Consider the following 13,677-nt stretch of genomic DNA (forward strand, 5'->3'; position numbering starts at 1 on the left):
AGGAAACCGGAGCCCTCAGAGGAAATTCATGCAGACACAGGGAGAATGTGCAGACTCTGCACAGACAGTGACCCAAGCCGGGAATCGAACCCTGGCGTTGTGAGGCAGCAGTTGCTACCCACTGAAGTGGCTCAATGTTCTTGTTTAATAACACTTCTAGGAAGAGCCTTGGGTGCTTTTACTGCGTGAGAGGCGCCACATAAATGAAAAGTGTTTGTTTAATGAATTCAGCTGCTTCATTACTGAGGCAAACACAGGTCTGAGTCGTGTTGGGGACGGAGGAGCAGTGAGCTGTGTTACCACCTGGGGGCAGTCTATCACCATGAGGTCCCGTCTGCACACAGTCTGTAAACACAGTGAGAAGTCTCACAAAACCGGGTTAAAGTCCAACAGGTTTATTTGGTAGTAAATGCCACTAGCTTTCAGGGTTTGCTCGTGCCATTTACTACCAAATAAACCTGTTGGACTTTAACCTGGTATTGTGAGACTTCTTACTGTGTTTAGCCCAGCCCAACACTGGCATCTCCACATCGTCACAATCTGTAAACCAGAAATACAGACACAATCCTATTGCTCCTTTGGAGGTTCTGTGCACAGACTGAAAGCACTGTGACTGTCGCAGCTCTGAGAGTGTCACTTTGTGTCAGCGCCACACATCTCATCCACATCAACATCGGATACCCCATCAGCCTTGCTGGGGCTCCATTCGAGGCAGCAGGCAATGGAAACTGGGTCACAGTAACTTACACTCCAGCTCCTATCAATGTTTAGACTGGAATTGACACCGGGTGTTGATAGATGGCCTAGTGGTATTATCACTAGCCTGTCAATCCAGAAACTCAACTAATGTTCCAGGGACCTGGGTTCAAATCCTGCCACAGCAGGATGGTGGAATTTGAATTCAATTTTTAAAAAAATCTGGAATTAATGAACCTACTGATGACCATGAAACCATTGTCGGAAACACCCATCTGCTTCACTAATGCCCTTTAGGGAGGCAAATGCAGCAATACTTCTTCAACAGCACCTTCCAGACACACAACCTCTACTTAAAAGGACAGCGGACACAGGGGTTAGCGCTACTACCTCACGACGCCAGGGACCTGGGTTCGATTCCCAGCTTGGATCACTGTCTGCGGGGTTTGTATATTCTCCCCATGCCTGCGTGGGTTTCCTCCCACACTCCAAAGATGTGCGGGTTAGGGTGGATTGGCCGTGCTAAATTGCCCCTTAGTGTCAGGGGGACTAGCTAGGGTAAATTCATGGATTTTGGGGATAGGTGGGATTGTGGTTGGTGCAGCTTTGATGGGCCGAATGGCCTCCTGCACTGTAGGATTCTATGTTAAATTTGCTGTCCTTACCTGGTCTGGCCTACATGTGAGTCACAGCAATGTGGTTGACTCTCAACTGACTCTGAAATGGCCAAGCGAGACAGTCCGTTCAAGGGCAACTAGGGATGGGCAGTGAATGCTGGCCCAGCCAGTGATGCCCACGTCCCCCGAATAAATAAAACAAGTCAGGAGAGTGTCGCCAAACACCAGTCAGATGATTGTCAGATCAAGGGTGTGATGGAATATCCCCCACTTGCCTGGATGGGGGGGCAGCTCCAGCAACACTCCAGCCTGACACCAACCAAGACAAAGCAGCCCTGCTTGATTGGCACCCATCCACAAGCATTCACTCCCTCCACCACCGACACACTCTGTGTACCATCTACACAATCCTCCGCAGCAACTCACCTTCAACAGCACCTTCCAGGCTCTATCTAGAAGGACAAGGGCAGCAGATAGCTGGGAACACCACCCCCTGGAGGTTCCCCTCCGAACCACTCGCCATCCTGACTTGGGAACGTAATCGCCATCCCTTCACTGTCACTGGGTCAAAAATCCCAGAACTCCCTCACGGTGTACCTACCCTGTATGGACTTCCAGAAGGCAGCTCACCACCACCTTTTCAAGGGGCAATTCGGGATGGACAATAAGTTGGTCCATCAACAATCCTGCATTCTGTAAATAACAAAAGTATCAAATGCACTGAATTCTTCACTCGGGAATTTTTCACTCAGAGGGTGGTGAGTGAGTGGAATCGGCTGCCGTCGGTGGTGGTGGAGGCAAACTCGTTGGGGTCTTTTAAGAGACTTCTGGATGAGTACGTGGGATTGAGGGTTTTAGGTAGGCCTAGTAGGTAGGGATATGATCAGCGCAACTTGTGGGCCAAAGGGCCTGTTTGTGCTGTAGTTTTCTATGTTGTCTATCCAACCTATAGATTATAGAAAGCTATAGATTAGCCAGAAGGGAGTTAAAGAGGGAGTTAAGAAAGGCTAAAAGAGGACACGAGAAGACTTTGGCTGATAGGATTAAGGAGAATCCTGAGGCTTTCTTTAGATATGTTAAGAATAGAAGATTGGTTAGGGCAAGATTAGGGCCAGTCAGAGACAGCAGTGGGAAGTTATGTGTGGAACCGGAAGAGATTGGAGAGGCACTGAACAAATATTTCTCTTCGGTATTCACGCAGGGAGACGTAAATGTAGTTGTTTTGTGAAGGGTAGGTCGTGCCTTACTAACCTTATTGAGTTTTTTGAAAAAGTGACCAAAGAGGTGGATGGGGGTAAGGCAGTTGACGTGGTATATATGGACTTTAGTAAGGCGTTTGATAAGGTTCACCATGGAAGGCTTCTGCAGAAAATGCAGATGTATGGGATTGAGGGTGATTTAGTTAATTGGATCAGGAATTGGCTAGCTGATAGAAGACAGAGGGTGGTGGTTGATGGGAAGTATTCATCATGGAGTTCGGTTACAAGTGGTGTTTAAGAGGTCCATGGATAGGTTTATGGATGGAAAGGGATTGGTTTAGGTTAGAGGGTCATTGCTTTTCTCTTAATTGGTTGGCGCAACATCGTGGGCCGAAGGGCCTGTTCTGCGCTGTAATGTTCTATGTTCTATAACCCAAATTGTTTAGAATGACTTCAATGTTAGTTTGGAGTCGATACAAGATTGATTGATTGGATTAGTTGTTCAGCGGGGTGTGGGGGAGGTCGTCAGGTGTCAAGTTTGGAGCTGGAAACGCTCAGTCCACTCTCGGGACGCTGTGGGTCCTCCACGTTGCCAGGAGGGGAGGTCCCAGTGCAGGTAAATGGTGAGGAGACAGGTGTCACAGCAGTGTTGACAGGTGTAGTCAGGTATGGATGGATCCTTTCGAAGAGGATAGAGGGTTCCTCCCCAACCTTCCCGTCATTCCTCACCAGCCCAATGGCTTCCAATTATCCCAGCCGTTTGCACTTATCTGTGGAAAAAGCCTCTCCCAAGTGACTACAGAGTCCCGACTGGCCAACAGTTGGTCAATGCTGATCTCCTGAGGCTGCCAGTCTGCTTGAGTACTGCCCCTCTCCTATGCTGTAAATTGTCCCCGTGTCTGCGTGGGTTTCCTCCCACACTCCAGGCTAAATTGGCCATGCTAAATTGACCCTTGGTGCCAGGGGCTTAACAGGGTAAATAAATGTGGGGTTACGGTGATGGGGCCTGGGTGGGATTGTTGGCACAGGCTCAATGGGTCAAATGGCCTCCTTCTGCCCCATCTATTCTGTGGTTCTAAGAATTTGAATGAGCACTTCAGACATCAGAACATTCAAGGATATGGGACAAGTGCAGGAAAATGGGATCAGCGTCACTTTAGTAGTAGCTCACATCCAAAAACGTCCACTCCATCCACCACCGACACTCAGTAGCAGAAATGTGTCCTCTCTGCCAGCAGATTCCTGGGACGACCACCACCTGCAAGTTCCCCTCCAAGCCATTCACCATCCTGACTTGGAAATCTATCGGCCGTTCCTTCACTGTCGCTGGGTCAAAATCCTGGGATTCCCTCCCAATGGCATTGTGGGTCAACCCACAGAATATGGACTGCAGCGATTCAAGGAGGCAGCTCACCACCACCTTCTCAAGGGGCAACTAGGGATGGGTAATAAATACTGGCCTAGCCAGCGACACCCATGTCCCACGAATGAATTTTAAAAAGGTGCAGACTCGAAGGGCCTTCCCTGCACTGTATGGCTCTGTGACTAATCCATCAGGGACAGCTTTCCTCTGGCAAAGTCATTCATTACTCTGGGATCATCCTGGGAAGTAAGGCTGTCGGAGGTCCCTATACCATCTCCCTCGCCCCTTCCACCTTCCCCTCCAGGACAAGAAGCTTGCTGCCTTTCACTATGATTGAGAGTATCTGTCCCACCGCCTCTGTCACTTTCCTCCCCTCTCCCACAAAGACAGGTGGCACAATGGTTAGCACGGCTGCCTCACAGTGCCAGGGAGCCGGGTTCGATTCCCGGCTTGGGTCACTGTGCGGACTCTGCACATCCTCCCCGTGTCTGCGTGGGTTTCCTCTGGGTGCTCCAATTTCCTCCCTCAGTCCAGAGATGTGCAGGTTAGGTGGATTGGCCATGATAAATTGCCCCTTAGTGTCCGGGGGATTAGCCAGGGTAATGTAGTGGGTTGTGGGAATAGGGCCAGAGTGGGATTGTGGTTGGTACAGACTCGATGGGTCGATTGGCCTCCTTCTGTAGGGATTCTATGAAGATCTGATTTCCCCACCCTCAGTCCGCATCATTATATTGTCGTTTCCCGCCCCCCCCCCCTCCCCTCCCACCCCCGCACTGTTGCTCTGAGCTAATCTCCCATCCCACTAAATCAGCTCAGAATGTGACCTTAGCTGTCCAAACCCTTTGACGTTACAAACGGTTCCTCCCCCCCAGGTACTGACCCCTGCCCTACCCTCCAAATCTGCTTTAATTTCCTCCCCCCTCTCTGCTCCACCAATCTATTCAAAATCAAATTCACCCTGAACCACCCTGTCCTTGCGAATACCGTTCCCATCTCCATCCTCTCCCTGCTCGCCACAGTCCTTGAACGTGTTATCACTTCCCAAAACTATTCCCACGGCTCTGTGCCTGAATCCTGGGCCAGGGTGAGATCCTCTGCGGCAGGTTTCTGTCCTGCCTGACTCACCCTCCACCCTCTGACACGATGCAATACCCTCTTCCTCTGCTCAGTATATTCGCACGCTCTGCTGACTGGTTTAAACATAAGAGGTTTAAACGTAGAGCGACACGGTGGCACAGTGGTTAGCACTGCAGCCTCACAGCGCCAGGGGCCCGGGTTCGATTCCCGGCTCGGGTCACTGTCTGTGTGGAGTTTGTACATTCTCCCCGTGTCTGCGTGGGTTTCCTCCGGGTGCTCCGGTTTCCTCCCACAGTCCAAAAATGTGCGGGTTAGCCAGATTGGCCGTGTTAAGTTGCCTCTTGGTGTCAGGGGACTAGTTAGGGTAAATGCAAGGGGTTATGGTGACAGGGTCTGGATGGGATTGTGGCCAGTGCAGACTTGATGGGCTGAATGGCCTCCTTCTGCTCTGTATCGTTCTATGGAAATTCTCTGTCGTCCAGCTCAGCAGAACTAACCCTGACCAGGTTCCAATCTGTTCCAATCCAACCACAAGAGCTCCCTACTTAGAATCATAGAATAGATTCCTTACGGAAGGAGGCCATTTGGCCCATCAGATCGGCATTGGCAACAATCCCACCCAGGCCCTATCCCCATAACCCCATGTATTTACCCTAACTAATCCCCCTGACACTTTAGGGGCAATTTAGCACGGCCAATCCACCTAACCGGCACATCTTTGGAGGAAACCGGAACACCCGGAGGAAACCCACGGGGACAACGTGCAAACTCCGCACACACTCAGGCCGGGAATCGAACCCGGGTCCCTGGCACAGTGGGGCGGCAGTGCTAACCACCGTGCCACCCTCGTACTGGGCGGCCATGGGTCCAATCGCCCCGGAAATCCTCAGTGGGCCCTCTGGGAACAAGCGTGGTAGGCCCCAGCCCTGAGGCCAGCAGCGATAATGGCCGCTCGCGTTGTTGTTACTTGGGTCGATGCCCAAGCTAAATATCAACCTGCGGTCAACTGTCCAGCGGCCAATCAAATGTGGAAGATCAGTCGTTGCCGTGGTGATAATTCAACCAATCTTAACGGTAGGAGGAGTGGTGCTGGTCCCTAGGGAGGATTTGAGTGAAGTGATATCTGGATAGGAATCAGAATGGTTACCCAATTTCAGCCCCTCTCGGTGTGCTGTGTGCGTAGTAAAGGGGAGATAACACACTGCTCCTGACAGCCCACTGCAGTTCATTTACTGGTGCAGTGTTATTGAAGAACCGTTCAAGGTTAATTCCCTGATCCCTGTGACAACTCACTGACTCACCTTCCCCCAGCGTCCGGCTATAAAAAGTGACCAGCTGCCTCTGAATAAGCCGTGGGCAGCCTCCTGGACCGACGCCCGTAACCCAGCAGCTGATCGCTCGGAGAGGCGGCGAGCTGGGGATGTGGGTTCTTTGCGTACGGAGACGTGAGGCTGTATCAGAGTCTCCGGCCCCCCCCTGCAGTACAGGGGTCACAACAGTTCGCAGGACAGTTCAGTGCACTCTGCCCATACCCTCACTGCGTTGGAGCGAAATCTCTTCCCTGGTTTCTCCCCTCTGTCCCCTCTCCCTCAAGTATTTATCCACTTTCCTTTTAAACAGGTGTCTCCCCCGACCCACCAGAAGCAAAACAGTCTCTGTTCTGACAGCTCTGTGTGAATAAACTCCCTCAAACCCCACTTTTCACCAGTTTAAAATCGATTCTCTCCCCCCCACCTCACCACGACTTTCTAATCGTATCACAGCTTGGGTATGGATCTTGCTTATTTTTTTAAAGTTTATTTATTAGTGTCACAAGTCGGCTTACATTAACGCTGCAATGAAGTTACTGTGAAAATCCCCTAGTCGCCGCACTCCGGCGCCTGTTCGGGTACACTGAGGGAGGATTTAGCACGGTCAATGCACCCTAACCAGACTGTAGGAGGGTACCGGAGCACCCGGAGGAAACCCACGCGGACATGGGGAATATGTGCAGACTCCGTACAGACAGTGGCCCCAAGCCGGGAATCGAACCTGGGTCCCTGGCACTGTGAGGCAGCAATGCCAAGCACTGTGCCACCGTGCTGCCACACTGTCGTCAGATTTGGAAAGAAAGGGATTTTGGTGAAGGGATTTCTGCCTCTGAGGACTTACTACAGTCAGCCTGCGGAATTCACTACCACAGAAAGTAGGTGAGGCCAAAATAAGTATTGACACTGCACCTGAGCCCCCTCCGACCCTGTCCTTCCAACCGTATCGACCTAACCTCCTGTTCCTTTCTTCCTCGTGAGTCTGTATTGCTTCTCCTATCACGCACCTATGCTATTTTGCCTCAAGCTGGCTCCCCCAATCCTGATAAATCTACAATATATGTTCTGTGTGGTTTAATCTCCTGTATTCCCTTGGGAGGGGAGTGGGAGGGGTGGAGGGGGTGATCAAACAGCTGGACTCAGACCTTGAACTGTAGCTGAATCAATATTTTATAGGAATCGGTAATTGTTTGGGTACATGTATGGGCTGGGAATAGAGGGATATGCACAACATAGAGGCAAAAGGTCTTTCATTTGGAGGAGTGCCTTGTGTTGATGGACTGAAAGACCTGTCCCTGTGCTGTACTGTTTTCTGTTCAATCAGTTTTGTAGGAAGTAAGAACGGCTCCCAGTCTGAGGCCGGTCAGTTTGTATGGATTACACCCGAGCAACTGACCCAGTCCTGGAGGGGTGGACGCTCGACCAGCTTAGTTATCACCGTTAGGTTTCCACCGGCGGCAAACCCCCTTTAAGGAGACACCTCTGGAGGCACGATTCCACTTCAGATCCCCTTATCCCCATTCGAAATCAAAAACACGGATGAGTGTTCCCTAAGTCAGTTTTATTCGATCTTGCAAGAACGGGTGTGGTCCCGTAGGTACACACACCCTTACAATGCTTGATTATACCTTATATACATTCGCGAGTTCATCATACGTCCCGCCTTTCCTTCTCTTTCTCATCGGTTCCCGTGCTTCCTTATCTTAAACTTATTTAGCTACACGGTCAGCGATAATCGTTTCTTTTGTAGCTATATGGTCAGCGATAATCGTTTCTTTTGTAACTATATGGTCAGCGATAATCGTTTCTTTTGTAACTATATGGTCAGCGATAATCGTTTCTTTTGTAGCTATATGGTCAGCGATAATCATTTCTTTTGTAGCTATATGGTCAGCGATAATCATTTCTTTTGTAGCTATATGGTCAGCGATAATCGTTTCTTTTGTAACTATATGGTCAGCGATAATCGTTTCTTTTGTAACTATACGGTCAGCGATAATCGTTTCTTTTGTAGCTATACGGTCAGCGATAATCGTTTCTTTTGTAGCTATACGGTCAGCGATAATCGTTTCTTTTGTAACTATACGGTCAGCGATAATCGTTTCTTTTGTAGCTATACGGTCAGCGATAATCGTTTCTTTTGTAACTATATGGTCAGCGATAATCGTTTCTTTTGTAGCTATATGGTCAGCGATAATCGTTTCTTTTGTAACTATATGGTCAGCGATAATCGTTTCTTTTGTAGCTATACGGTCAGCGATAATCGTTTCTTTTGTAACTATATGGTCAGCGATAATCATTTCTTTTGTAGCTATACGGTCAGCGATAATCGTTTCTTTTGTAACTATACGGTCAGCGATAATCGTTTCTTTTGTAGCTATATGGTCAGCGATAATCATTTCTTTTGTAACTATATGGTCAGCGATAATCGTTTCTTTTGTAGCTATATGGTCAGCGATAATCGTTTCTTTTGTAGCTATATGGTCAGCGATAATCGTTTCTTTTGTAACTATATGGTCAGCGATAATCATTTCTTTTGTAGCTATATGGTCAGCGATAATCGTTTCTTTTGTAACTATACGGTCAGCGATAATCGTTTCTTTTGTAGCTATATGGTCAGCGATAATCATTTCTTTTGTAACTATATGGTCAGCGATAATCGTTTCTTTTGTAGCTATATGGTCAGCGATAATCGTTTCTTTTGTAGCTATATGGTCAGCGATAATCGTTTCTTTTGTAGCTATATGGTCAGCGATAATCGTTTCTTTTGTAACTATATGGTCAGCGATAATCGTTTCTTTTGTAACTATATGGTCAGCGATAATCGTTTCTTTTGTAGCTATATGGTCAGCGATAATCGTTTCTTTTGTAGCTATATGGTCAGCGATAATCGTTTCTTTTGTAGCTATTCGGTCAGCGATAATCATTTCTTTTGTAGCTATATGGTCAGCGATAATCGTTTCTTTTGTAGCTATATGGTCAGCGATAATCGTTTCTTTTGTAGCTATATGGTCAGCGATAATCGTTTCTTTTGTAGCTATATGGTCAGCGATAATCGTTTCTTTTGTAGCTATTCGGTCAGCGATAATCGTTTCTTTTGTAGCTATATGGTCAGCGATAATCGTTTCTTTTGTAGCTATATGGTCAGCGATAATCGTTTCTTTTGTAGCTATATGGTCAGCGATAATCGTTTCTTTTGTAGCTATATGGTCAGCGATAATCGTTTCTTTTGTAGCTATACGGTCAGCGATAATCGTTTCTTTTGTAGCTATATGGTCAGCGATAATCGTTTCTTTTGTAGCTATATGGTCAGCGATAATCGTTTCTTTTGTAGCTATATGGTCAGCGATAATCGTTTCTTTTGTAGCTATATGGTCAGCGATAATCGTTTCTTTTGTAGCTATATGGTCAGCGATAATCGTTTCTTTTGTAGCTATACGGTCAGCGATAATCGTTTCTTTTGTAGCTATATGGTCAGCGATAATCATTTCTTTTGTAGCTATATGGTCAGCGATAATCGTTTCTTTTGTAGCTATTCGGTCAGCGATAATCGCTTCTTTTGTAACCCAACCCCTGACTGTTATTTTGACCGCAAACAAATGATCTCATACTGGTGGTTAATCACCTGCCCCTGAAAAGCATTTACACAGCATTCTTCCCCATTTTCCCGCCCTCGGCCAGTCAGCCCATGATTTCAAAAATTACATCTTCCTCCTCTCACAGTTTTATCTTAGATTCAGAGTTGTTACCATTAGCTGTTTGAGTAACGGTCCTTTAACACCTCTACCTGGAGATGTCTTGTCCATTGTAATTACCTAGTGCTATGGGACCATAGATTGAATGTGCTTACCTTTCAATGTGTAGGGAGTGGGTAGCGAGTTCTGAGACTGGGGGAGATTCTGACATCTATTAACACACAGAAACAGAAGCAAGTTAAAGTGCCCATTGTGTAATAATATGTTTAAGAAAAAATAGAGAACTAAAAGTGAGAATTATAGGATCCCTACAGTACACAAGGAGGCCATTCAGCCCATCAAGTCTGCACCGGCCACAATCCCAACCCAGATCCTACCCTCCTAATCCCATGTAACGACCCTGCTAATCCCTGGGAATTTCATTGCAGTGTTAATGTAAGCCTTACTTGTGACTAATAAATAAAAAAAACTTTAAAACTAAATCCCCCTCTCACTAAGAGTCAATTTAGTATGGCCAATCGGTCTAACCCACACATCTTTGGACTCTGGGAGGAAACCTCCACAGACATGGAGAGAATGTGCAGACTCCACACAGACGGTGACCCAAGCCAGGAATCGAACCCGGGCCCCTGGCGCTGACCACCGTGCGACCTGTAAATGATTGCCTAGTTAAAATACTTTCTAGAGATTATATATCCATGTTGTATATTAGTCAAGGCACAAAGACAGACTCAATTACGGACCAAAACGAGATCTCGTGGAGGCATCTGATATGACTGAGGTTCTAAATGATAACTTTGCATCTATCTTCACAAAACAAACCATCAGCCATTTATAGAATCATTGATGGGATTATTAAAAGCTAAATCTCAGTGGCACAGTGGTTAGCACTGCTGCCTCACAGCGCCAGGGACCCGGGTTCAATTCTGGCCTCGGATTACTCTGTGGAGTCTGCACGTTCTCCCCGTGCCTGGACTGTGGGGAGAAACTCATGCAAAGATGTGCGGGTGAGGTTAATTGGACGTGTTAAATTGCCCCTTGGTGTCAGGGGGATTAGGAGAGTAAATACGTGGGTTTGAGAGCAAAGGGCCTGGGTGGGATTGTGGTCGGCTCAGAGTTGATGGGCTGAATGACCTCCCGCACTGTAGGGATTGTATGATCTATTGGCAGGAGCATTGATAGTTTACCATTAATACCATTAATGGGCGGGTTGCTTTATGCTGCAAGATTGGAGAGATTAGGTTTGTATCCATTGGAATTTAGAAGCGTAACTTGCATTTGATTGAAACCTTTCAGATCCTGAGGGGGATTTGACAGGGTGAATGTGGAGAGAATATTATTAGGAGAATCTCAAACCAGGGGTCACTGTTTAAAAATAAGACGGAGATTTTGCTTTCTGTGATTCTTTGGGATTCTGTTCCCCAAGACGTAGAGAAAGCCGCATCTTTGAATAAATTTAAGGATGAACTAGATAGATTCTGGATTCAAGAGGGGGTGGATGGTTATCGGGGGGTTGGCAGGAATGTGGGGTGAAGGTTACAGCTGTAGTGTTACTGAATGGTGGAGTAGGTTCGAGGGGCTGAGTGGCCTTCTCCTGCTCCTAATTCATACGTTTGTGTGAATGTCTAGATATAGGGCCACTCACAGGGTCATTGACTGATCTATTGGCAGAGCCATGTCAAGTGGATGTTACCCCGGAGAGACAGTCACGGACTGAACCATGGTCAACTCCATTGGCTAATTGATCGATAGAAAAGCCATTGATACAACGAGGTCAAAACTAGGTGATAGAGTGATTCACAATTGATAGAATCATACAGAGCAGAAGAGGCCCTTTGGCCCATCGCGTATGGGACGTGAGAAGCACCTGACCTCCCACCTAATTCCAATTTACCAACTCTTAAAATCCTTAGAATCATAGAATCCCTGCAGTGCAGAAGGAGACCATTCAGCCCATCAAGTCTGCACTAACCACAATCCCACCCAGGTCTATCCCCATGACCCCATGCACTTACCCTAGCTAGTCCCCCTGGCATTAAGGGGCAATTTAGCATGGCCAATCCACCTAACCTGTACATCTTGTGACACTAAGGTTCAATTTAGCATGGCCAATCCAAATAACCTACACATCTTTGGACACTAAGGGGCAATTTAGCATGGCCAATCCACCTAACCTGTACATCTTTGGACACTAAGGATTAATTTAGTATGGCCAATCCCGCTAACTGACACATCTTTGGACATTTAGGAGCAATTTAGCATGGCCAATCCAACTAACCTACACATCTTTGGACAGTAAAGGAGCAATTTAGCATGGCCAATCCACCTAACTGACATATCTTTAGACACTAAGGGGTAATTTAGCATGGCCAATCCACCTAACTGACATATCTTTAGACACTAAGGGGTAATTTAGCATGGCCAATCCACCTAACCTGCACATCATTGGTCACTAAGGGGCAATTTAGCATGGCCAATCCAACTAGCCTACACATCTTTGGACACTAAGGGGCAATTTAGCATGGCCAATCCAACTAGCCTACACATCTTTGGACACTAAGGGGCAATTTAGCATGGCCAATCCACCTAATCTGCACATCATTGGACACTAAGGGGCAATTTAGCATGGCCAATCCAACTAGCCTACACATCATTGGACACTAAGGGGCAATTTAGCATGGCCAATCCACCTAACTTGCACATCTTTGGGATTTTTTGCTCACAGCCTTAATCCATGGAGAAAGCTTCAGAGAAAAACTGACCAAGCCATGGACAAATCCACGGATCGATTTGCTACTGAGCAGGAAACTGCCGGGAAGTTTGGATTCCACTTTGTCCAAAACGCACTTCATCATCATCAGTGTACTTGGCAGGAAGCTCCGGGTTGAAGCAAAGGAGAGGCAGACAGTGATGAAGGCCTATGATTTTTAAACAGTGACCCACAAGAAGAAACATCCCCTCCACATCCACCCTGTCAATCCCCCTCAGGATCTGAACAATTTTAGTCAAGGTTTCTCTTACGCTTCTAAACTCCAGTGGATACAAGTCATCCAGAGGGCACAGTGGTTAGCACTGCTGTCTCACAGTGCCAGGGATCCGGGTTCAATTCCAGGCATGGGTCACTGTCTGTGTGGAGTTTGCACATTCTTCCTGTGTCTGTGTGGGTTTCCTCCGGGTGCTCCGGTTTCCTCCCACACTCCAAAGATGTGGGGGTTAGGTTGATTGGCCATGCTAAATTGACCCTTAGTGCCAGGGGATTGGCTTAATAAGGCCTGGGTTGGATTGTGGTCAGTGCAGACTCGATGGGCTGAATGGCACAGTAGGGATTCCAACCTTTCCTCATCAGCCTCAGCACACCTATCGATTGAGCCACTGACAATGACATGGGGAGACCCAGGAAGATGACCATAAACACTGCCAGGTATAGAACCAGATTTACACAGCTAAGAGCATCAGGTATAGCTTATGACAATGTCACAGATAATGAAATGGGCAGGATGAAGAGACCGGAGACTGAGCCACATACAAAGCCTTTGACAAAGCAAGGGTCAGCACCACAGACTGAGCCATAGGGAAAGTCAAGGCAATACAGAGAGTGGAAAGATTTAAACACATTGGTATGATATAAAACCAATGCATAGAACACAGAACAGTACAGCACAGTACAGGCCCTTTGGCTCTCAATGTTGTGCGGTGGTATGTCCAATCCCAAGATCATGCTAT

Source organism: Carcharhinus amblyrhynchos, chromosome 11, assembly GCF_965287045.1.
Source record: "Carcharhinus amblyrhynchos chromosome 11, sCarAmb.v2.hapA, whole genome shotgun sequence".
NCBI lineage: Eukaryota > Metazoa > Chordata > Chondrichthyes > Carcharhiniformes > Carcharhinidae > Carcharhinus > Carcharhinus amblyrhynchos.